Source organism: Harpia harpyja, chromosome 13 (assembly GCF_026419915.1).
Source record: "Harpia harpyja isolate bHarHar1 chromosome 13, bHarHar1 primary haplotype, whole genome shotgun sequence".
Classification (NCBI taxonomy): Eukaryota; Metazoa; Chordata; class Aves; order Accipitriformes; family Accipitridae; genus Harpia; species Harpia harpyja.
The window spans coordinates 24,002,633-24,026,039 of NC_068952.1; the positions used below are offsets into that span (position 1 = coordinate 24,002,633).

Sequence of the window (23,407 nt, forward strand, 5' to 3'; positions counted from 1 at the left end):
CAGAGCACTCTCACACCCATGAGAGTGCTAACAGCTTAGGATGGGGCTGCATCTGGGCTGAAAGTCCCCACTGCTTCCCACCCTCCTCAATCCCTGGGACACCAGCTGTCCCTTACAGCTACTGAAAAGCTGCCTTCCCTGGTTATCTAACCCATGCCTTTTATGTGGGTGTAACAGTGTCTGCCCAGCAGCACTATTGCCATCAGCGTGTATGCAAGGGCACTCTGAACCCTTTGCCATTAGCTCTAGTTTGGGGTTTTTTAGTGAGCATCCTATGCAGTGCTGTGGGGCAAGAGCACAGGATACAGCAGGAAATCCCTGGTTTGAGAACAGATGGAAGCATCTCCCAGTGCTTTGGTAGCATCAATGGGATGTGAATGGCAAAATGCTGTGTTGCTCACTGTGCTGGTGTGAATATCCAGCATTGCACCAGTCTTTTGGCTTGCCTGGTTACCTAGAGATTTAAAAAACAAACAACCAACAACAACAACAAAAAAACCAACCAAAACCCCCCACCATGGGTTTATGTTCTGTTCTGGGCTTTTTTTTTTTTTTGACTGCAGAAGCATTTTAATGTCTGAAGTGAGATCATATTTAATGTTCCTTCTTCTGCCCTGCTCAAGTGGTGTTTGGTACTGCAAAACATCATTAAACTGCTGCTGGGCTCTGCCCGCACGTGGATGCGTTTCTGTGGTGAGTGGACTGATTTGGGTGAGACAGACCATGAAACAGCCTACATATGCTTAGTTTTACGAGGAAGGAGGGAGCATGCAAAGGGAGAAGCGGTAAATGCTAATGTGCAAGGATCAACCTCCACTTTGAGGAATCTGGCTCAAGCGATGAATAGGAGTCTATCGCAGTCTGTGCGTTTAGTAGCCTGAAACCTGTTGTTGAAGAAGTTATGTGGGAGACCTTGTGCCTTCCCTGTCGAAGGATCCAGCCTACTGTAATGTGCATTACTGGGTTAATGAGGAGGCAGTGCTGGCACTTGCTGTGGGGCATGGCCTCCCCAGCTGGTTTTCATGGCTGGGCTGGCCACATGTCTAGGTGACAGGGTTTGCTCTGCTACTGCAGCAGTGGTGACCTGCACCTCCAGCTGCCCCTTCCTCTTGTTTCCTTCCTCCCTTCACCTAGGTGTTTCAGACAGTGCAAAACTGCAGCCCTTCCTTGCAGGCAGCACAGTCTGCAGAGCTGTGGGGGTGCGAGACAGGGGCTCTAGGAGGCTGAGGGGGCTCCATGTGTTGAGGCAATTTGGAAGTGAAAGACCTGCAGCTGAGAAGGCAACTGGCAAGGGTGTGCTCGCAGCGCCTGTGGGGATGAGGCATTTGCACTCTGCATCTCAAAGGGTACTCCAGGAGTGCTGGCTTCTGCCTCAAGGCACTGCTTTACAGCATAAATGCCACCACTGCCAAGGAGGTGACTAGCAGATGCTATTTTAATAAACAAAAAGAAGGCTTTCTGTCTCCATCTCCTACTGCCTGCTCATCACTTCTCTCCCTTGTGTTATTCCTCAGGGGCTGTATCTCTCCAGCAGCGAATCGGGTTGCTCGTGAGTGGAGTAAAACCCTCCATCTTGTAGCACCTCTTCTTCTAGGCTGTTGGGGTGTTGTGTGGCACAAGCTGTTGTAGTGAGCGGTTACCATAGGGTGGGGATGCACCAGGCAGCCCCTGCTAATGTGTGCTGGATACCTTACAGAAAAGAGGCCTTGGGGGCTGTGGTGTTTTCTGTACTGTGATTCCCTTTGTGGGAGGCTGGTAGACATATGACTGGGCTGTTGGACTGGAAGTTGCAAGGATGAGCACCGAAGAGGCTGTTCTTCACTATACGTTGCTGAAGACTGCTACAGCTATGGGAGCAAATGAGTACAGTGAGCTCCTGGACTGAACTGCTGACTCCCTGAGCATCCCGGTCACAATCCTTAATCTCTCTGTGCCCCTTTCCCTTACCTGTGTAGCTGCTGACCAGCCTGCCTGGAGAGCATGAACATCTGTCCCTCTGCAAATGAGAGGCCTGTATAAGGCTGTGACGAAGGACAGTGAACCAGATCCCTCCAGTCTAACTACTTGCCCTCCACAGACGAGAGATTATGTGTCTGTTTCCCTCTTCTCCCACCTCCCTTTCTCCAGGCATGGTGTGGGCTCCTGTGGGGTGCCACAGCACCTCTTTCTGCTGTCTGCCTTTGGAGACGAGCAGCGGGCCATCAGCAGGGCCTGCTCCCTGGAAGCTGCCTCTGCTCCGTGTCCTAGTGGGCCACCATCACTATGGCCAAAAGCCAACAAAATGATGCAGTTTGTGGCCAGCATGCCTGCTAAACAATGTAACTTCTGTGCAGCAGGAGCAATGCATCACCCAAGTCAGCAAGGTCTGCTGGTATTGAGTTACTGTTAATGGAGAAGGGATGCTGAACTGAATGCAGTAACACTGGCTGAGTGCTCCCAAGGGAGGAGGAGAGCAGAGGCTGTGTCCTGCGAGGGGAACAGGGATTGCAAGCCAAAGTCTTGCTTGAACACTCTTAATTCATCTTTAGGACTCTGGGGCAGCCTTTAGGTCTGGAGCAGGCATTGCCGTGGGATGGCACTGCCAGGTGAGCCCTGCTGAGCCCCCAGCCTGTTGCTCAGCATGGCTCCAGTTTGTCCTCCCCACTGCTGCTGGGGGGAAGGTGGTACCTTGTGCTCTTCCAGCATGGTGAGGCTTCCTGTGCTGTAGAAAAAATTAAATGTTTGGGGAGAAAAGGTGTAGGTGCTTGTCCTCATGCCTCAGGTCTTTGTTCTGCCCTATCCATCAAACTCCCTCAGCTGCCAGGTACCTGCTGGCTCCAGCAGCAGCCTCTTGCCCTTGACTTGTGCTCGGAAGCTCAGCAAGGAGAGCACAAAGGGGAGCAAAGCTGAGGAGTCTTCCCGTTTCCCAAGGGTGCTTATATCATGGTGCCAAGACCCACTAGCAAAATATGTATCTGTGACCTTTTGTTGCTCCTCTCAGGCACTTCACAGTCTTCAATGTGACACCCGCTAAGTTGCAAAGCCACGTCTCAGCAGGTGACAGCTGTTCCTGCTGTCTTTCTCACTCTTTCTGTCTAGTAACAGGATCCTCTTAAACACATCGTTGCATTTGCACTGTGACAAGCAAAGCTTGCAGAATAAAGTCAAACAGCTTGATGTGAAGCTTAGGCTCAACTCTTAGATGGGAATTGTAGCTCTGTGTACACATCATCCCCTTTGCATTTTGCCCAGGAGCAATGGAGTAGCGACAAAAATATCCTATAGGTAGCAATTCTCATGACATTAGTCCTTAGCCTGGCTGGAAATGTCCTGATCTGCAGTGTTTCTGGCCCAAGGTAATTTAGCAGAAGCTTGTGATTGCATTGAGCTCCAGCCACCTCTGGGTGTTGCCCAGTGAGGCAGTGTTTGTGGAATCTCAAAGACTTCATTATCTTGGGGCTTGCTGGATTTTTATCTAAAGTTATGTGGGCTGGAAATCTTGCAGGCCCAGACACGGGAGATCACAAAATCAATTCTGCCCTCTATTAAATAGGTGTAATTCCCATCGCCTGCAGTGAAAGTTACAATTTTGCAGTGGAAGGTGGAATTGGATCCATACGTATTACAGACAGAAAACCCATCATTGGCTTCCTCTGGACCTTTTTCCAAGGTCAGTGCAAGATACTTTCCAAGTGTTTGTGATCAGTGCTTCACTCAGTCTACACTGGACTGGAGATGCCAGTGTCTCCCACCACCCTGCTTTACCATTAAGAACTGAAGTGTGAGAGAGGGTGGAGAGCAAAGCCTACTGCCAATGGTTTCCTTTCTTTGTACATGGTTTTTAAGTGGTTTAGCTTGTGACATTTTTCATTCTGTGAAGGCTTGGATTTTTTTTTTGTTGGACTATATTAAGCACTAAAAACATTGAAATTAATTCCTCCTGGCAGATCACCCTATCCCCACAAGCTACCTTCAGTCCCACCTCCTCCATCTTCTACTTCAGAAGAGAACAGCAGTGTTATCAAAGCTGTGTGACTGGTACTGAACAGCAGAGATGGTGTTGTCCTCTCTGTCCTCCTGTGATCCTTCTGGTAGAGGGCTTTTTCAAGCTCTTGGTGTAGCACTAACACTGGGTGTAACTTACAATACATCCCCTTACTTCCACGGGCTTAAGCACTTGTGCTGGGTTGTCTCTGTGGACACACCTTGCTGAAGCAAAGCGTGGGGATCAATTTCAGTGCAATTGGATCAGCCCAAATGCTGCCCAGCATTAGCTCCATCCTTGTTATTTAACAGTGGGGCAAGAGTGGCCGTAAGGGGTAGATGAAACAGGCACTTGGCTAGGACCAGTAGGGATGATAGGGGCTGTGGCCTTGGTGCCCACTTCGTGCCTACTTCGTGCCTGTTAAAGCTCTCTAAGTTAGGGCTGGTAATGACTGCTGTAGGGCAAGACCCCTCCCCAGGGGAACACAAGTGGGCTTTGCTCTCCAGGGTCTTCTGTGCTCTCCAGCTTGCTCCTGCCATGTCTATGACAGGAATAGCCAAGGCTCAGACCTTGTCAGAGCTGAGTTTTGCCTCTGTTTCTGGGTAGGCTGGAGCAGAAGGGCACCAGCCTTGTCTTTACTTGGTCACAGGTGCTTGCAAGGTTGGAGGTGGAAAAGGGCCAGTCTGGCATTGCTGGCAGCTTTTTATGAGCGGTGTTTTAGCCATGACCTGTTCCACATATGGACTTCATGTGAGCTGCAGGCAGCTGTGTACTCTTTCAGACCCGAGTGGGAGTCTGGCCGTCCTTTAAAACAGACCAGATTTGGCTTGGCTGCTTCTCACTGCTTGTAAAATACCAGGGAAGCTTCAAAGTAATGGCATGCCAGAGCTAATGAGACTGAAGGCTTTCCTGCTTTGATAATGCACACTTTTCTGGTCTCTTCTCACTGTGACACTAGGTCTGCTAAGACCTGTACCAACACATGCTTTGGGTATGCACGGTTTGACCAAGCCCTTTGCCGCCAAGATCTTCTGCCAGGGCAGAAGCCCAGGGCAGTACCACTGTCCTGCTGCATGGACCCAGAGCTGTGCAGCCAACAGCTGGCTATAGAAAACCTGCTGTTCTTCCATGGGTGCTTTGTGAAAAGTCTTGAGGTGACAGATATGGAATATTCTGAAAAGCTGTTGGCTGCAGTTGGTTGTTAGTCTGTACTTACTTTATTGAAGATTTGCTGCAGCATTTTAAAAATTGTGAAGTTCAAGGACTGAAAATTAGCAAATTCCAAAATTTGAGGTCACCTGAGTGATGTGAGTCATTATGGTCTCTCTAGCATGGTGCTGCAATGTAATTGACAGCTATGTTGGTGTAAATCCTGTGCATCTTTCCTTAATTCAAAGCTGCTTCTTAAAGAGCAATGTTAGTGTGAATGAGAACAAATGCATACCTGTACCACTCTGGAAAGAATGTAAAACTAAGTTGCTGATTGTTTGTGGTCATTAAAGACCAGAATCCCCCCCCCCCCCCCCCCAAGTTCTGGCTAAATTCCAACTTAGGTAATTATATTCTGCTTCCCTAATTCCCTCTGAAGCTTCAGATCAGTTTAGATTGCTTTTCCCTTTCTAGCCTGAGCAATTAGATAATGTTCCTAAGCCCTGTTAACCAGCTATGTTCCACCTCAGAGGAAGCTCCGTTTTATTGCTTACGGAAGCAGACCCCTTCCCCCACCTGTGTACTTATAAAGTCTTTTTGATATGATAAATGATAGCTAAATGTGAGGTAAAGCAACTTCTCACAGCTGGGGTGTCTGGCATCTCCCCTCTGCTAAGGGCAAGCTGCAGAAGGTGCTGAATTCTCTACTTCTTCTGCAGTGTGCACCAGCTGCCCTGGTTGGTTTTGATGAGAGTAACGCACTCTACAGCAGTGCAGATGGGAAAAGGGTGTTGCTTGTGTTTCAGTGGTGGCGATGGCACTTGGAGTAACAGGTTGCAGAGGAGAGAAGAGATGAAGGCTGTGTTGAAGTGGAGTGCAGTGGGCATGACATGGGGAATTATGAACTGCAATATGGGGAGTGGGAGGTGTTTGAGGCAGTTCTTCCTAATGGCTCCATGCTGCATATATGCATCCAATTTTCCATGTTGCACTTTCTACCAGAGCAGCTGGTGATGCTAATCCTTTGCCCTTATTGGTCACGTATAGCAAGGATTAGCAGAGCATCCTCCAACTTCTCCCCTGTAAAACTGAAGATGGTGAGGGGATGTTTGGCTTGTTCTTTTGCACTGGGCAGAGAGAAGGGATGTTACTGCTGCATAGTGCCACACGCATTTTGTATTCCTTTTGAGCCTCCAGTGAGTCAGTGTAGAGGGGAAGTGGTTTCTTAGGATTTAAAAGCGAGTATTCAGTGGAGCCTCTTATGTGAAGAAGGGTGTTTGTTTAGCTTCTCATGCTCCCACCCCATCCCATGGACTCCTCAAGTGGCTGTTGTCTCTTTTGTGGTGGTGTAGTCTGCTTCCCATCATCACTTGAAGCCCTCTAAAGAGAGAGGATGTGTGTCTTCCTTGCTGTGGTGGTGTATCAGGCCCAACCAAGATTGTCGATAATCACACCTATTACTGTAATACCTGATGTGAGCTCAGATCCCCTTGCCACATGCCTTCAAGTGATAAACAAAAAGATGGCAAGCCTGCTACAAGACAGGTGCTTCGGGTGCTGTTTTTCCACCCTGTCTTAAACCTCTGTCTGTGGGGATAACTTGGGCTGAATGCCAGAACAAGTTCCTTGTTGCAAACATGAAAACAGCTGTGGAGATGCTTCTCTGGGGACATTTTAAAGCTTGATCAGGCTCATCACTGTGGAGCAGGCTGTAGGGAAGGCTTGCAGATGACCTGGCAAGTACCATGGGACTCTTCTGTCTGTAATACGTGTGGCTCCTTGAGCTCTTTCTGTAGCTCATCTGAGTTTTGCTGTTGGTCCATTTGCCTATGGAAAGTGTTGGTATATCTGTATGCATGTAGACAAGGAAAAAACAGAATCACTTTTATCACTTTGGCATTAACCAAAGAGAATTCGCATCAGAAGAAACCATGTGGGCAAATGCAGTAAATAAGAGTGAAGCCTAATCAACAGTTGCACAAAAAATCTGCAGGGCTTGGACATGCTGTTGAAGTTGAAGTCTGCCAGGGAGCTACTGTTGCAACCTGTGTGTGTAAAGGCAGGACAGTCCATGCCCCTACTCCCCAGTACAAGGACACAGGGTGTTGGGAACTCAGTCACATGGAGCATCTGGAGGGCTGTTTTGTTTAATGCATGTACAGGGGTATTGGTAGGGGAGTACTCTGTCTGCATCTGCCGTGCTGGGGAGAAAGCTGGTACTCAAGCAACTGAAGCAATTGCCAGCAATTTTCCTTCTCTGGTGGTAATTGTTCTCCAAGAAACTCTCCAAAGGCTTCTCCGTCTTAGTTGCTCTTGGAAGTAGCTGTACTGCAAAACATTTCAGCAACAACACTTCTCATCCTGAAGAAGTATTAAGCTGTTGGTATGTATTTTTACAGAGCCACTGAGTTAGTGGCTCTCGATACATAGGACTGGTAGCTGCCTGTGCTCCAGGGGACTTGAATCCTGCACTGCCAAAGCAGTGATATTTCTCTACTCCTCCAGGCTAGTGACTGGAGACCAGGACTTGGGATGTATGGGAGTGGGGCCCCATGGGTGGGTTTCCACCTTTTTTTCGGCTCCCTTCTAGGTGCTTGTGGGGTCCCTGAGCATACCTGCACCTGTTTGCTCTCTGCCTATCCAGTTCCCCAGGCAGCAGTTGCTGTGTAAAGGGTTGTGGGCTCAGAGCTGTGCTGCTTCAGCTGTGTTTGGTATTCCTGACTGCAGTGCGAGTCTTTCTGTGTTGCTCAAGAGTTCCGGTTACCCAAAATCAGCTTTAAGTTTAATGCGTGATTATCACCAGGAGCAAGAAAATACTTGGCACTGTCTGGGAGACTGATGGTACTGGGTTTAATTAATGGAGAGCAGTCTGTCCCCACATGCATCTGGCCCTGCCTCCTCATCCTTCCTATCAGTATCAGCTTAGGTTTGTTTTTAATTATTTTTTATTAAGTGTTGCAAAGAACAGTAAAACCCACATCAGATTACTGAGGATATTAATCCTTTGCACTTCTCTAGCACATGTCATCCAGTGACAGAGGTTTGTTTTACAAACATTAATTACAAAGCTTCATAACCCCCCTGTGAGGAAGGTAATAACTGCAGTAATACTTAGCACTTACATGGTGTTTTGCATCTTCAAAAAGTTGTATAAACAATAAGCTTTAAAGTACCCTGCATGACACAGTAGTGCAGTTATTCAAATGACAAATGAGGAGACAAAGATACACCAAGGGGAGAACTTGCTTGCCCAAGGTCACATATCAAGTCAATTACTGACTAGGGCTCATTGAAGATTATTCTCAGTTTCTGGGTTTCCCTCCCACTCTGTGTCTTCCTTGGTGTCATAGTTGAGCAGTGATTTGTGAGAGTGGTAGAGGGTGAAGGCTGTGAACTGAAGACCATTAGGTCCATGTCATTGAGCAAAAAATACAGGTTGCCGTGTCTCCTGGGTAGAGCTGGGGTAGTTTGGCTGAAAAACTTTGGGGTTAACAGGGTCCCGAAGAGCTATTTGCTGTCAGTGCTCAATGGTGGCTGGTGGTTTGGAATATTTCTGCTGCTGCAAGGGAAATCCTTTGGTGTTTAATGAGTAGCTCCCCAGCTACTTCTGTTGGCTCCCTGCACCTCTGCTTGGCAGGCAGCAACAGGGAAAGCATGTGGCTGATAACTGAACTTTAGGACATGATCAAACAGGGAGAGAAGTTTGAAGGCATGGTGACTGTAATATGTGACAGAGTGGCTCATTTTCGGGTGTTCAGAAGTACACATGCTTGTTGGCCTGTGGAAGGAGGAACAGCCCTGGTTGCACACATTGCTGGAGTTAGGAGAATGATGACTTCTTTTTTCCCCAGCCAATTTCATAAGCTTGTCCAGGCCAACTTGTGTCCCTCCAGATGAAGATTAGCAGCAGCGATCTGCAAGACTCAAACGGTTCTTGGTTGTTTCCCCAATGTAATTTATAACAGAAGCAATCTTTTGTCACATTGGGCTTTGAAATGCCCCAAGATAGACGTGCTGCCCATCTCAGTGAAACAAACTGGTGGTGCCTCAGTAATTGATGACGTGTCTTGTGGGACAAACACTGGGAAATAGTTCCACAGTCCCTGTGAGCCATCAGTGTGGTGGGCTGCTGCAGAGATACGCTCCTCTGGGGCATAACCAGATCTGGAGTCTTTCCCCTTTGTGCAAAATTGGAGCAGGCTGAAACTGGGGGCAAAACTAGCTTTTAGAAGGTAAACCAATTCCTTGCCTGATGGGCAGCACAAGGGACTTGCATATCTAGGGGATGGCAGTTCAAGTTTGCACACTATGGTGGTTCAAGTAAGTGCCTGTTTTCAGAAACTGTGCCTCTTTCCCTCTACAAACACTTTTTTCTTTTAAATGGGAAGCCCACTGTCTAGTTTTGTGTTAATTTGTCCAAGGGTGTTCTGTAACAGGCCAGGTTGGTTGAGGTCTTTAAGAAAGGAGGCAGGTTTGAGACTTTGCTCTCCTTGGGAGATTGCTTTCCTCCTGTCCCCTTCACAAACCAAGGGACTGTTCTGTTCTCTGTGGGATGGGCTACTCTGTGTCATTCCACAAACGGCCAAAGGCCCAGGAGTGTTTTAAATAAAATGAAATTTCATACTAATATCAAGAGAACATCAAATGGAGCTGAGGATAAGTGATTTTAAAATATGCTGAGGTCTCAGCCTGCCCTTGGCCTTGCCTAAGTAGGCCAAAGCCTTTTCTCTTGCAGAAGAGAGTTTGAGAACAGAAGTCTTTAAAGAGCTTTCCTCTTCAGACACGCTTAGGCTTTGAGGCTGGTGCCTGTCAGCTTTATTTCCTTAGTGTCAAAGATCATCTTGCTTCCTTTGTGAGGCTGTCAGCTAGACCCTGGCTGCTTTGATATGGCTGCGTTAGTCCCCGAATCCCCTGTTGAACAAGCTGCTCAACAATGTTTGCACAAATGCATGGTCTCGGGTAGAGAATTAATCTCTGTCCCTACCCCCTGTGCAGTCAGCCAGCTGACAAATTATTTTAAACACCATCCCATGTGCATTAGTGCTTCCCCAATTTCCTCTGCAAGTCTCTGGTGTTTCAGACTATCTTTTGATTCTGCACAGATGCAGAATAATAAAATTCATAACCTTGCTTTGTGGAACTTCTGCTCCCAAGTTCATTGCTATCAGTCTCTCACCAGGGAACAGGCAAGCCAACATCAGCCTGCCTTGCTTCTCCTTGCCTGTGTTTCAGTTGTAATCAGATATTTTTTTTGCAAAACTCTTTACTGGTCCGTTTTCCTTTCCTCCTCTTTTTGTCCTCTTCTTCCCCCAAACAGATTAATTGTTTGAGCTGCTGCAGCTGTTTCTCAGAATGAACTCCATCAATGTAGCCAGCATGCAGCAATGCCAGAGCCACTCTCATTTTGCAGGGGTTGGGGGATGCTCCTGCGACCAACAGCTGGCACTTGTGGTTGAGGAGAGATCTTTGTAGTAGTGGCCAAAAGCCCATCTCATTTGCGGGAACAGCCTTGCAGTACTGTGTTAGTTAATCACACGTAAATCCAGAGAGTGGCCCTCTCTGACTGAGAATAGCTGCAGGTGGAAGGCAGACTACAGAAGGCCAAAGCTGGTACCTCAGTGCTGAAGAGGCTGGAAGCGCGTTTGTGTTTTACTGCCTCTGAAAACTCCTGGAGATGCAACTTGTGGACTGGGTATTTACTCCCCCATCACCTCCTAAGTCTCCTGAGCAACACTAAGCAGAATATTGGGCTGAGGAGTGCCTGCCCAGGAAAGGCAGTGTGGCCAGATGTGCTGCACAGCTGGAGAGGAGTAGACTGATAATCTGTTAAAGGGAAACAATGCAAACTGTTTGTTATGGTGTCAAGAATATTTCACTGCATGAGAAGCATGTGGCAGATGGGGAGTGACAGAAAATGCTCCCTGTGTGCAGAGCCTTAGGGGTTCCCCGTGTTCTGCCAAAGCAACTGGCAGGGGGTACCCCGAGTCTAAGAGGGTTGTGAAAGACCCTCTTCTAGCATTTGTGTGCAAGGGGAGATAACATAGCAGTTCCTGCATCCGAATTTCCCCACCTTAAAATCAGTCACAAAAGTGTAATGGGCTGACTCTGGTATGTGCACCGCTGCCCCCTCCTGTGTGCATGGAGGGATGCTGGTTGTGAACAAGGCTGCGTTGCACACCCCTTCTGGGCCGAAGGACTGGTGCTCAGCCCTCTCCCATGATCCTGAAGTCCTTGGGTGCCATTGCACGTGGGGACACCCTTTGCCATGATGTCCTGCCTGGCAGCTTCAGAGTGGTGACTTCAGCATTTCGTGGACGTGCAACTAGCAGCTCTGCTGTTAGGGATGAACTCAACTTTGCACATAAACCAGGAATTTGATCTCTCTATGTGTGAAAAATGCATCTTACCCTCTACAGATTGACAGTGTTTAGTCCTAACTGGAAGAATGAATTTGCAGAGAATTTGCAAGACAATCTATTAATTGTCTTGAATTAAGATTATTTTTTTTTAAGTATCCTCAGTAAGGAATTTGGTGTTTGTCAGTCTCTTTCTTTGTCTGGAATTAATAATGTAATAGCACAGGCTCTTCAAATGTGGCATGTAATTAGAATGCATTGAAACCTTATGTCTAGGCTAAATTTGAAGAAAATAGGTTGTAATTAAACTAAGTTATTAACAGTTACTATATCTAATTATTGTGACTACATGGTTCTGCTCTGGGTCAGGTGGGAGATCATTATCCCAAACTCAAACCAATCCAGGACTTAAAATGAGCACTAATTAAGAGAGGAGGCATGCACGCTTAGAACACCCCAAATAATACCAACTCTTTGCAGTAGTGATGCCATGCACCAGCAACATTATGACTAAGATGTATTACTGCCATCAGCTCCAGCTGAGATGAAACTGAGGTTTAAAGATATTGTGTATTTTCCCTCTCATTCTCAACCCTTGGCATAATGAGCAGAAGAGAAATAAATGCCCTTACCCTGCTACATCTGGATTTTTTTTTTTCTTCAGTATAATCTAAAATTAATTTCCTGGATTAGTTATTCTTGCCCCAGGGAATAATTGTGAGAATTCTGTGCTGTTTGTAACTCTTCAATTAGCTGTGTGTACTTTTTCCTTTTTTTACCTGGTTGCAGGTCTTGCAATGATGTATCAGAAGGCTTCTGCATCTGTGTCTGCATTGTGTTATGTGGGTGCTGGCCACCAGTGACAGCACTTCTTATGGGAAGGATTTTTCTTCTACCCTCTGTCCCTCCTTCCCTTCCCCTCTGTCTTTATTAGAAGAGCAGAAGGGAGAGAAAACAAAGAGCTGAGAGAGATAATATGGTCTATGAATCAAAGCCTCTAGAAATGCTTCTATGGGTTAGTTACCTTCCTAGTGAGAGTGGGAGACTTGTACAAAATTTCCCTTGAACTGTTCTTTCCTGTCCCTAGAAAAATGCCAAGGAACTTGGACGAGAGCATTTTAAATGGCATCTATCTAGCACTCCTTTGTTGCCTATTTTGCTACAGCTAATTAAAAGAGAAAAGCGTTTTAATATTTAAGCACCATTAACTCGGCTGAATTATTAAATGTCAATTTGCATTATGTGCATAAAAGGATCAATAAACAAAGAGAATAAAACAATGGAGGTGGCTGGGGTTAGAGAGATGTAAGCTCCTCTTATCAGAACCAGAGGGAATTGCTCACTTGTCTGCCAGGTTGTGGTTATTAATTATTGGTACTCGAGAGGGAAAGAACTGGGGACTTCCTAGGACTCTGCACACCAAAGGCACTGCAGGGCTGTAAAGGATGCAGAGACAAGGGGAGTCAAAAGAATCTCAGTAGACATAATAAGCGGGGGATGAAGGATGATGTTTAGCGCTTACATTGTTGAAATTAGCTGAGGCAAAGACAGTCTTTGATAAGAAGAGCTAGTCCCAAGGACCAGCCAATGAGGTAAAGACAGCTCCTGATAAGAAGCAGGAGCAGGCCCCAAGAGCCAGCTAAGACTGGTCTTGCGGCTTGGGTGAATACCAAGAAATCACTGAGCCTGCGCAAGAAAAAAGGTTACTAGCGGTGACGAAGAGGAGTCATCTATCTTCATCTCTGCGACCAGCAGACGACCACCATAAAGAGGCACTGCGCAAGCGCAGTTGAGAGGAGACTATGGAAATGACCTCTCGGAGCTAATTTTAATATGGAGCGGGGATAGGTCACGCATATGTATAGGTGTATTGTGAATATGTAACACTTGACTGTATAAACTTGAGACAAACTGCCGAGTGCGGCGCGCACGACTTTGGTGGGACTACCCCCCATGTGGCCCAGCGCTGAATAAACATACCTACTTTACAATCTCACTGATTGTGGAGTCTGTTTTCTGCACGTCAATGCTGTCAAGATAAAACATTACTTGGCTTGATTTCCAGGGGTGTCACACAGCCCCTGTTGCCTCAGCTTTGCTGGCGTTTCCTTTCAGTGGTCTCTCTCTTCCTTTGGGGTGCAGTTGAGCTGTTGTATTTGCTTTTCCCTTTCTAGGTCGTTTTCCTTGCTGGCAGTACTTTTCATGCTCAAGTTCTTTGTGCTGGCAAAAAGGGATATGGGAGAAAATCCAGAGGAAAACAGTTTTTCTTGAGTAAACCCTTCTGTGTTGCACAAGAAGTTTTCTTCCTCCTTTCCCTGTGACTGTGAATTTTTAGTGCTGTATTAGGCAGTCTTGGAGGCTAAAGTTTGGCCTTTGCATTGTAAGGCACTAGACTGGAATTAGGTATGGATTGATCCCTGGCTATGCGCTTCAGGCTTCGCACCCGACGATGGACAAGCCATTTCATTTCTTTATCTTCCCCAGCTGGCAGCACACAATAACAGCATTTCCCGACCTAACAGCGCTTCTTGGGGGATAAAAGCATCAGTGTTTTTTGAGGGACTGTATGGGAACCTATTGGAGCACAAAAGCTTCTTTCCGCTCAGGGGCTGTATCACCAGCAGCATCCCTGCCTCTAATCCTGCTCTTGCTGGGAGCAGATAAGCACCTGACAGAGGGGTGCCAAGTCTCTGCTGTCCCCTGGGTCCTTGGCATCTCTGCCAGGGTTGCCAGTGAGTGGTTGTGCTGGGGTTTGTGCCACGGTTGCCTGTCCCCTACCAAGTGGCTTGGGGCTAAGAACTGATCTCACAGTGCTTTCATCCCCTGGAAAGTGACTTTGCTGCAGGGACCTAGGGTGCCTGTGGGATGGGTACTGCTGTGCATAGAGCTTTGGACAGAGAGGAGTCCCTGCTGCCTGCCACTTTTCAGCAGTAAAATTGGATTTTAGATACTTGAATTAAGGGTAGAATTTGTATTTCCAGCTCTTTCTAACTATGCCAAGAGCAAAACAGGCTTTTAGTGAAATTTTATTTCAGTGTCTTTCTTGTGGCTCTTGTCACCCTCTGGCTCCTACAGTGATTTCCCCCACACCCCCCTCCACTCCGTTTCACAACTGAAATAGCCTTTCGCTTTCTGTGGAGGCTTGGGTATAGCAGCAGGTAAACATGGCCATTTGTTGAATCTTTCCTCTCCTGCATGGAGGGAATGTTTGCACTGCCATCATGGTGTGATTGCCCTTGCATCCCCAGCTCCCTCCGAGCCGGCTAGATGCGGCCCTGGAAGCAGTGGAGCCGTGACAGGTGAGAATTTAGCATAGATTCAGTGCCTGAGTGTTTACCCACCTTCTCAGATGGGCTTTATGGTCTGCACTGAGCTCTGTGCCTCTGCAGGAGCTTGTCTGACAACAGTGGAGCTGCTTCGGTCACGTGGACAGGGAGGTCTGCAGGAGAGCTGGGGCACCGGCTAGTCAAAGCTCCAAGTGCCTTGGTTTGCTAACCCCACAGCCATGCACCCACCCTCTGGGGTTAGCAGCACTGAGTGTACAATGTCCGCTTTGGTTCTACATGTAGAGAAGTCCTCTCCTCCAACAGCTCTTCTCTGCCAACGCTTCTGCTCACCAGATCACAGTTTCCACCTCGGTATTGAAGAATTTGGGCCTCAGGATTTAGCATTTTGAACAGCACCAGCCGGAGTTTCATGGAAGTACTTCTATTCCTACCCAGCTTGTGTTAGTGTACTCTGATTGCATGCTAGTTTGGGCTTTGTTATTTTTCTTCTCTATTGTTTTTAGTATACTTGGAGCTTGAATCTGTCTCTCTCCCTGTGTTTCCAGGGATGGGTTTTAGCACATACGTGTGACTTCAGTGGTGTCCTCACCAGCAAAGTCTGGAGCACCCTGCCAGCCAGGAAACCCAGTTTGAAACCACTTCCTCTGCCTTTCCTTATTTTTTATGATTCAGGAGCCATAGATGTTGCCTGATTTTTTTTTTTTCCCCTTTTGATATGAAAAGGAGCCTGCAGTTATTCATTGATTAGAGTTCATGCACCTTTGCTGCTAATCTAGTTGACAGATGATTAGCAAATTGACATTTTTTTCTCTCTTTTGAAGAGATGAAGTTTCTATGTTGTGTTCTCCTTTCATCTCCTATGTTAAATTGTCCAGCAATGAAACAACAGCTGAGTTTCAAAGTACGCTGGTTTATAGATCTGTGCACACGGACCTCTTTGTTGAAGAGCCACTGTTGTACCAAAGTGGCTTAAAGTATAAAAAGGGAAAGGAATTGGAACAAGCAGTGCCAATGGTGACTTTGGGAATGAGTTGATCTGGAATTCAGGGGAAAGAGGAGAGAGGTAAAACCCTTGGGACCATTCGAGCAAAGCCCATTTGCCTGTAAAAGTTATTAGCTGCAGATCCTGGGGATGTCACCTGTTGGGCTTTGCTACCTGTGCTGACAAGCTGCAGCATGCCTGTGAAAGGCAGTTTTCCTGGTTGAATGGGGATGTGTAGCTTCAGTGGCTCCTGCATGATGCGACAGAGGAGCAAAAAGGGAAAGCAGAAGTGTGAGATGCATGAAGAGCAGCTGACTTGCATCTCCACTGAGCCACCCTTCGCTCTCCTACGAACTGGCTGCTCGGAGGCTCCTGGTGATGGGCATGCTGAAAGCTGAGAGCACGAGGGCTTGTAAAGGCCAGAGAGTCAGCAGGCTTTCTGGATGCCTGTAACTGTTCATTCCCCTTCAGAGGGTGGTGGATGCATGGAGCAGCTAGAGATTGACTCAGGGGACTGGAGACCTGGTGGAAGTTTCCATAAGGAGGCAAGGGATCAAACCTGCCAAGGAGTCTGGTGCTGGCCTGTCCTCTAGGGAGTGTTCCTGCAGCACATGGGCAGGATAAGCGAGAGTCAGTACTGCACATACGCAGTTGAGTTCCTCTCTTTGTAGCCCTCTTTTCTCTGACAGGACTGTTTCATTTTGGGGTATTCTACCAACTGACAAACAAGTCAGTCTGTCGGTGGTCTCTAGAATAGAGGATGCCTGAGTTCTCCCCCAAGCTGCTTGCCTCATTTGTGTTTTCCCCTAAAATGCTTAGGAGCTTTAAGTAGCAACCACACAAGCAATGGGATTTTAAGTGCAATGCTTTGAGCACTTAGCTTGGCAGGATCACCTCACCTGAGTGTGGCTCTGGCTCATTGGGTTTTGCAGCAAGATTTACAGGTACAGCTCAGGCTCTGAAGCTGGCACCGTGGGAAGTGGGTTGGGAAAGATGATAAAGTCTCTTTTATGGCTGTTATGAGAGAGACGTGCTTTTTTCATTTCCTAACCAAAGCTGGAAGCTTCCAGGACAGTATCTCTGAGCTGTGGGCTCTGACTGCCACCATATCTGGAGCCCCTAAAGATTTTAAGACAACCTACTTCATATTGCTGGCATTGAGTCATCTGTACAAATTCCACTCAGGCATATGAGTTAGGCAGTGATGCAGAGTATGCCACTGTAATGTTGTGTGTGTAACATCCGTCACTCGATTCCTATCAAAGAAAGTTGCCAATTGATTTTGCTCTGCTGCTTGATACTCTGCAGTTAGGTGGACCTATGTAAGAAAATTTTGGGAATACGTAGGAAAACTAGTGAGCCGCTGCAGGCAGCGGAGTTGCAGATTGGAGGGGAGGTCAGTAATGATCTGGTGACTCTGATACTTTACTAAAGCACAAAATACCTCTTTAGTTTTAAATTGAATGAAGGTCTCGGGAGCAGCTGTTGCAGTCACTGGGGGGTGTACCTGCTATTCATGACATCTCACATGATTTTGTTGCTGCCGTTTTTCTAAAAGAAACAAAATTATAGAGATGCTTCAAGGAAGTGACACTGATTAAGCAAAAAGTTATTTTAAGACCGTGCAAATCATCTGACTGAGCTTTGCAAAAGGAAACTCTGTTTCTGGAGATGCAATCAGCCAGAGATGTAAAGATGTAGTCTCGGTCTCTTCCAAGTAAAAAAAAAATCCCATGCTATTTTAAGTAGCTAAGTTTTCATGCTCCGTGATTACTTTCCACAACTCTGTCATTTCTCTGTGCACGTCCCATTGAAAATCATATTTTTCTCTTCTTGCTCAAGAGTGCTATGGAGTGTTACGTGGGGTTAGACATGGTTGCTTTGCATATCTCGGAAGTGGCTGTGTTTCTTTTGTGGGTGGATTGATGCTTGTGTTTTAGTCATGATCAGTGTACAAATACCAAAGGAATCAGAGACATTTTGCTGATGAAATACTGAAATATGACATGTTCCCTGCTGCAAATTTAGGCCAGGAGTACAGTAAGCAGATTTTTTTTTTTTTTTTTTTTTTTAGCTTACATGGTTGGGGCTGCAGTGAGAACACTGATGCATGGGAGCAAAAGAGCATCAGCGGAGATCTGTCTTGTTTGGGGTTGTAACCCTTAGCATCAGCATGCAGGGAGGGCTTCCTGATGGCTTTTACTTTAGGGCAGCCTTATGGTAGCACAGAGCTGCACAGGCAGCACACCGTGTTGGAAGAGTCAACAGGAGGAGCCTGGGCAACAGAGAAGACCCAGGAGTGGGAGGAGACCCGGGATCATGGATGTGCTTTGCTCCTCAGCTGTCCCTGGGAGTTTGTGCATTGCCTCCCTCTCTGCTATGGGACTAGCCTGGCCTTGTGTTAAAAGTTGGAGCCTAATCAGCCTGAGCTGTACCAGGCAGCTTCAGCTGGGGAAGTTCCCTGCAGGGGCTGTGCACCCTTTGCTGTTGTGCTGGGCGAAGAGGCTGGAGGGGCTGAGGTGCGGAGGAGGAGGAGATCCCCAAACAAGCAGTCAGGGAATGTGTTCAGAAAGTGGTGGGCAGGCTGGGCAGGCTGCACAAAGACATCCAGTGCCTGAGCTCAATTACACCCACCCACTACCATCTCCTCTCCCTCTGCTGTTGTACTGGTCTTAACTGCTGATAGGTACGGGCGGTCTTTCTTCAGCCATTAATACACTATTGATCCACAGCCCTGCTGACAGTGTTAATTATTATTGCCATAATCATCTGCAAGCTGGACTGAATTTTCCTTTTCAAATGGCCCATCGGTATCATGCCCTGCATTGTGGGCTGGAGCTGGCCTGGTTAATTTGTTTTGTCAAAAGTTTCAGCAAAACATGTGGTCTTCATCCACAGTAGAGCAATCAATGAGACCAGCTGAATAGTGGTGGAGCACACACCGAGGCTGCTGCCATCCCCTCCCAGAGCTGGCATGAGCAGGGTATTTTGTTTGACTGCCAGGATGCTGTCCCTTGCAGACCCTTCCCATCCTACTAGACCTTCCTCTCTCCCGCTGAGTGTTGCTAGCATGTCTCTTCCCTTTACTTATGGTGCTGGCTTCTGTTTGTGCTCTGCTAAGGGGACGTGACCCCTTCCTTAAAGGTCTTCATGTTTGTGTGCCCCTGCTCTTCAAGCAGAGTTGTTCATTGCATGAACAGATAAGTTAAAATGCTAATTAAAGCAGTGACTTCAAGGCCTGAGATGCTCCCTGGGCGCTTTGCCGTGCAGGGTCTGTAACTAACAGTGCTGCAGGAAAATTCCACCCATGGACAAGCAGTTACTGAGAGTGGCTGTTCAGCAAGGAATGCCACACATGGATTTCCTTAATGAAATGCTTATTCAACCCCATGTGCTCCATAAACACCGTGTATTTTTCCCCTTTCTGGGAACTCCCTTCAAGACGCATCCCTTACATGCCACTTGCTCAGGATGGGAAGGGTGAGGGAAGGAGACAGGCAGGTTCTTGAGGGGTTTAAGCAGCAGATTAGCAGCCGATGCCCACCCCCCTGCCCTTGCTCCCGTGTAACTGAGATGTATGGGAGGACATCACTTGCCTTGCAAAGCAGGGTGGTGGATTAAGCCTGAGGAAGAGGGAAAGCTCCAGGTGCAGCTTCTCTCTTTCCCCACCCTGCAGGAGGGTGGTGGCAGAGGTGGGTGGATTCAGTGTCCCTGTGTGTGGCTGCAGGTATTGGGCCAGCAGCTTTGGAGATGAATGTTCTTCATCCTTGAAGCCATCTGCAGGACATGTGCAGGTGGCAGAGGTGGTGGTGGAACAGAATCTAACGGTGATGGCTAGTGTTAGCTGGCTGAGAAGGTAGGAGTAAAGTGCAGTCGATGCTGTGCTGCAAAAGGGGTGAGCAGCCTGCCCTTACTGTTGCTGACTGTGACTGAGGGAGTCTCAATGCAGTATCTGTCACTCACCACCCTCCCTGTGAAAGAGCTCTCATCATTGCCATTGTAGCAATGGGATCTCAGGCTCAAAAAGATGAATGGTTAGACCTGTGAACCAAATACGGTTTACTCAGTCCTCTCCAAAAGACCATTTCTCTCTCCTTTTCTGCATTTTAATGGTATTAGCAACCTCTAAGCACCAAGAGTCTCATAAACTTTGCAGATTATGGTAATAATAACATTGTACAGTATACTACACTGGGAATAAAGTTATTTTATCCACTCCAATTTCCTTTTGTTTTAATGTGTAAATATATCAAGTGAAAACATAGTAGGAAATCTCAGTGCAGAGGCCAAATGCCCTTTCCTGAGGAAGGGCCTAGTGCTGCAGGTTCAGAGTCTGATTTTTTTCCCTTGTAAAGCATCTGGCACTCAATATTTGGCTGGACTAGTTTCTCTGGAGGACTTTGTATTGGGAGCCTTCCCTAAGTTGCTCTCTTACCTGGAAGTGGAATGGAAGTGATGATGCATCTGTCCCTCAAAATGTTGGGGGGGAAGAAGGGTGGGGAGCAACCTGTCTGCTCTTCCCCCATAAAGGTCATCAGATGTCTTCCTTGGACCTCTGCTTCAGGGTTTGCCAGCCTGAGGAGAGGGGTTCTGCCCCAGCAGGACTTCGCAGGGCAGGTTGTATCTGTGCAAGGGTTGTTCTTTGTGGAGCACTGCTGAGAATGACTGAGATTAACGCTTCATCTCCAGCACCTGGCCTTGTGCTCTGGCCTCTCGTTTCCCTCCTAAGGGCCTTCTGTGAAACTGTTCACTCTGACAGGCATGGTCCTGCCATCCTGTTGTGCTGGCAATGCACAAACTGTCTGCATGCTGAAATCCTCCAGGAGACCTGGGATGATGTCAAACTATAAAGTATTCTTTCTGTTCAAGCACATTAAAAGTGCAATTAATCCTCACAATCTCTCTGCCCATCTGTAATACGGCATGAGGTGACTTTCCCAGCCTTTGTGTGCTGTGGCAGGCTGAGCTTGGTACAGAGACCTTCCCGAGCCTCATCTTGTGATTTAATGCAATCCCATAAGAGCTGGGTTGGTTCATTGCTCAGCCCCCATTTCACTAATGTCAAGTTGCAACCAAAGGCAGAGTTTCCCAGACTCCTGTGCCATCTACATGAGTGCTTTTCTTTCCAAGATAACCCGAGGCTTTCTGAGCTCCCTTTTGAGAGATCTGGGTTCATATGGGATTTAAGACGTGGAAAAATGGTGGCTGTTCTGCTGGGGACCTGGTGCTGTGATTGCAAGAGAGATGTTACAGCTTAAGCAGTGGGGGTTCACTTAAAGTGATGTCCCTTTCCAATGAATATAGCTGCAAGGTATTAGTAATGGTAACACAAGCAAGTTAAGACACCTGTGAACAAAGCTGGATGTGTACACTTGCTTGTAAGCTTCATTGCAGCTCAGTGGATCCAGGGAGAATTTGGGAGAAGAGGACAAAATTACAATGCAGGGCTTATCCCTAGGGCTGTTGTTTTGCTGTAGACTAGTGCCATATAATGCTTAGTAGTGCCAAATAAGGATTAGTTTAAACAATATTTTTATCAAACTCAGCGAGACACCAGCAAATTACCACAAGGTATTTTGGCACCAGAATAGTTTCTCAAAAACAGTCTAATCCTGTACCACTGTACCTAATGATTTTGCTGTGGAAATTCCCCATGTGGAAATACCTTTAGGCAGATGGCAGGAAAGGGTTACACAAGACAGATGAAATTATGGAAGTGGGATGGCCAAAGGGAAAAGAGTGTAAGTTGAAAGACTTACATTGTATACCATGTGGGGTACAGCAGAGCAACTTAAGGAAACACTGAACTGGGAGCTAAAGCTGCAGAGAAATATTCTGATTCTCCATGGGGTGGCTGGAAATGAGTTTTTGCAGCAAGGTCATGTTTGCAAAGGGAGAACAGAGCCACCAGCTGGCAAATGCAGCCCAGAGACTGTGAAGAGAGGTTACGAGAGCTTTGCTGCTGCAGGGTGCCAGGACCCCACTGAAATGCAGGCAGCACAGGTTGGAGATGGGGGGGAATATGGTTCAGGATGGGAAGGGACAGGGTCTCTCTTTTGATCACAGAGCAGGGATTCTTCAGCATCACAGCCTGGGTCTTGGCACTGTGAGTGATGCTCTGCAGTGCATGTGAGGTTAAAGGTGTGGTGGCAGGTCTGCAGAGGACTGATCTGAGGGCTGAAACAGCACAAGAGACTGTCATTTGGATTAAGGTGTATTGGCAAAGGTTATATAGGCTTCTGAATTACTCCTCTGCCACTGTTTGCTTGACAAGCATTCACGATGTCTTTTCCTGATAAGTCACTGTTTTACTTAATGTATTTACATATCTGTATGTATATCCATATATATCTGTGTTTGTATATACACATATGTGTGTAAGCACATATATAGGTTTCTGCTTTCTCCTGGGTTCAACAAGACTCTTCTGCCAACCAGGCAGGGCAAGGTCACTCATGTGCTCGGTTGTATCGGTGAAGTTTTGGCAGTTGGTTTCATCATTCCATGATGCTCGAGCAAGAGCAGGCACATTGTTGGGAGCCCTGCAGAGGGGGAGGACAGGAGAGGCTGAGGGATTCGTCCATGTTTTTGCCATCATATTATTCAAATACACGTTACTTCTGTTAGTCAACAGTTTGGACAGTAATAATGATTTTAACAAAGTGCCACCTCCCTGGAAAGACAGAAGAGGTGCAAAAAGGAGTAGCTTGCTGCATGTGCAGTGCTGCTGCCTGGGTGCTAGGTGGCCGTGGCAGGTTATGGAGCCTGAGCAGCTTGCTGCCCACTACCCCTGTGTCCACTCCTGTGTCACTGCTGCTTGGTCAGTGCATTGTGGCGACACCAGTTTGTACAGGCTGACCTCAAAGGCAGATCTCCTCCACTGCCCAAGCCCAGCCTGCCCTAGGTCTGTGCTGCTGATGGATTAAACCAGCATAAATCTGAGTACTTCCTTTGCCCAGGTGATTGGGTTTAGAGCATTTTGGTCATGCCAAAAGAATGAAAAAAAGAAAAAAAAAAAGTAGTCTTCGAAGCTCAACTAACCTTGAGGAAAAAGTAGGTGCTCAGTTCAGCTTTAACAGGTTGTGCAAAACCTGTGCTTGTTTCAGAAGGCTCACTAAGGCTTGTTGCTTTAAACCCTTTGATCATCTCCTCAGTGGTTTGTTCCTTTGCATTGTGTTTCAGTAATGGGAGCTGGAGCTGTGACTCCAGAGTCACCTGGAAGCATTGTAGCAAGACAGAGAAGTATCCCAGGGGTACTCTCACTGAGGCACCGATTCTTAGACACATTTCTGGGTTTCTCTGTTCCTTGAAGTGTGACTGGATTTTTCCCCTCGAACAAGCACAGGTGTCCCATTGGGCTGTGCAGTCACCTTCAATACATCTCAGCCACTTTGGTGATCACACAAATGCTTTTGGAGTAGGGACCCAAGGGCTGTTTGCACAGGAGTCTGGAGCTGAGGCTTTTTTCTTTAAAAAAACCTGTTCTCCTAGAGCTTGTCTCTCTCTGCTGTTGGTCAGGGTTACAGTGGGACATAGTTGCTATTTGGGGGGCATGAAGTTTTTAAACTGTTCTGGGAACTTCCTTTCCACATATTTTCCCACAGCACTGGTCTTCACTTGTTTTCCTGGCTGGACTGACAGTAACTGGGCTCTGCTTGGAGCCCTAGCT

The 23,407-nt window shown here is 47.2% G+C and overlaps 1 protein-coding gene across 6 annotated transcripts in view; it reads left to right on the top strand.

Moving 5' to 3' along the window:
* MDGA1 (MAM domain containing glycosylphosphatidylinositol anchor 1) overlaps positions 1-23,407 on the top strand; it is a 160,859-nt gene that overhangs the window by 26,214 nt on the left and 111,238 nt on the right. The window lies entirely within an intron of this gene.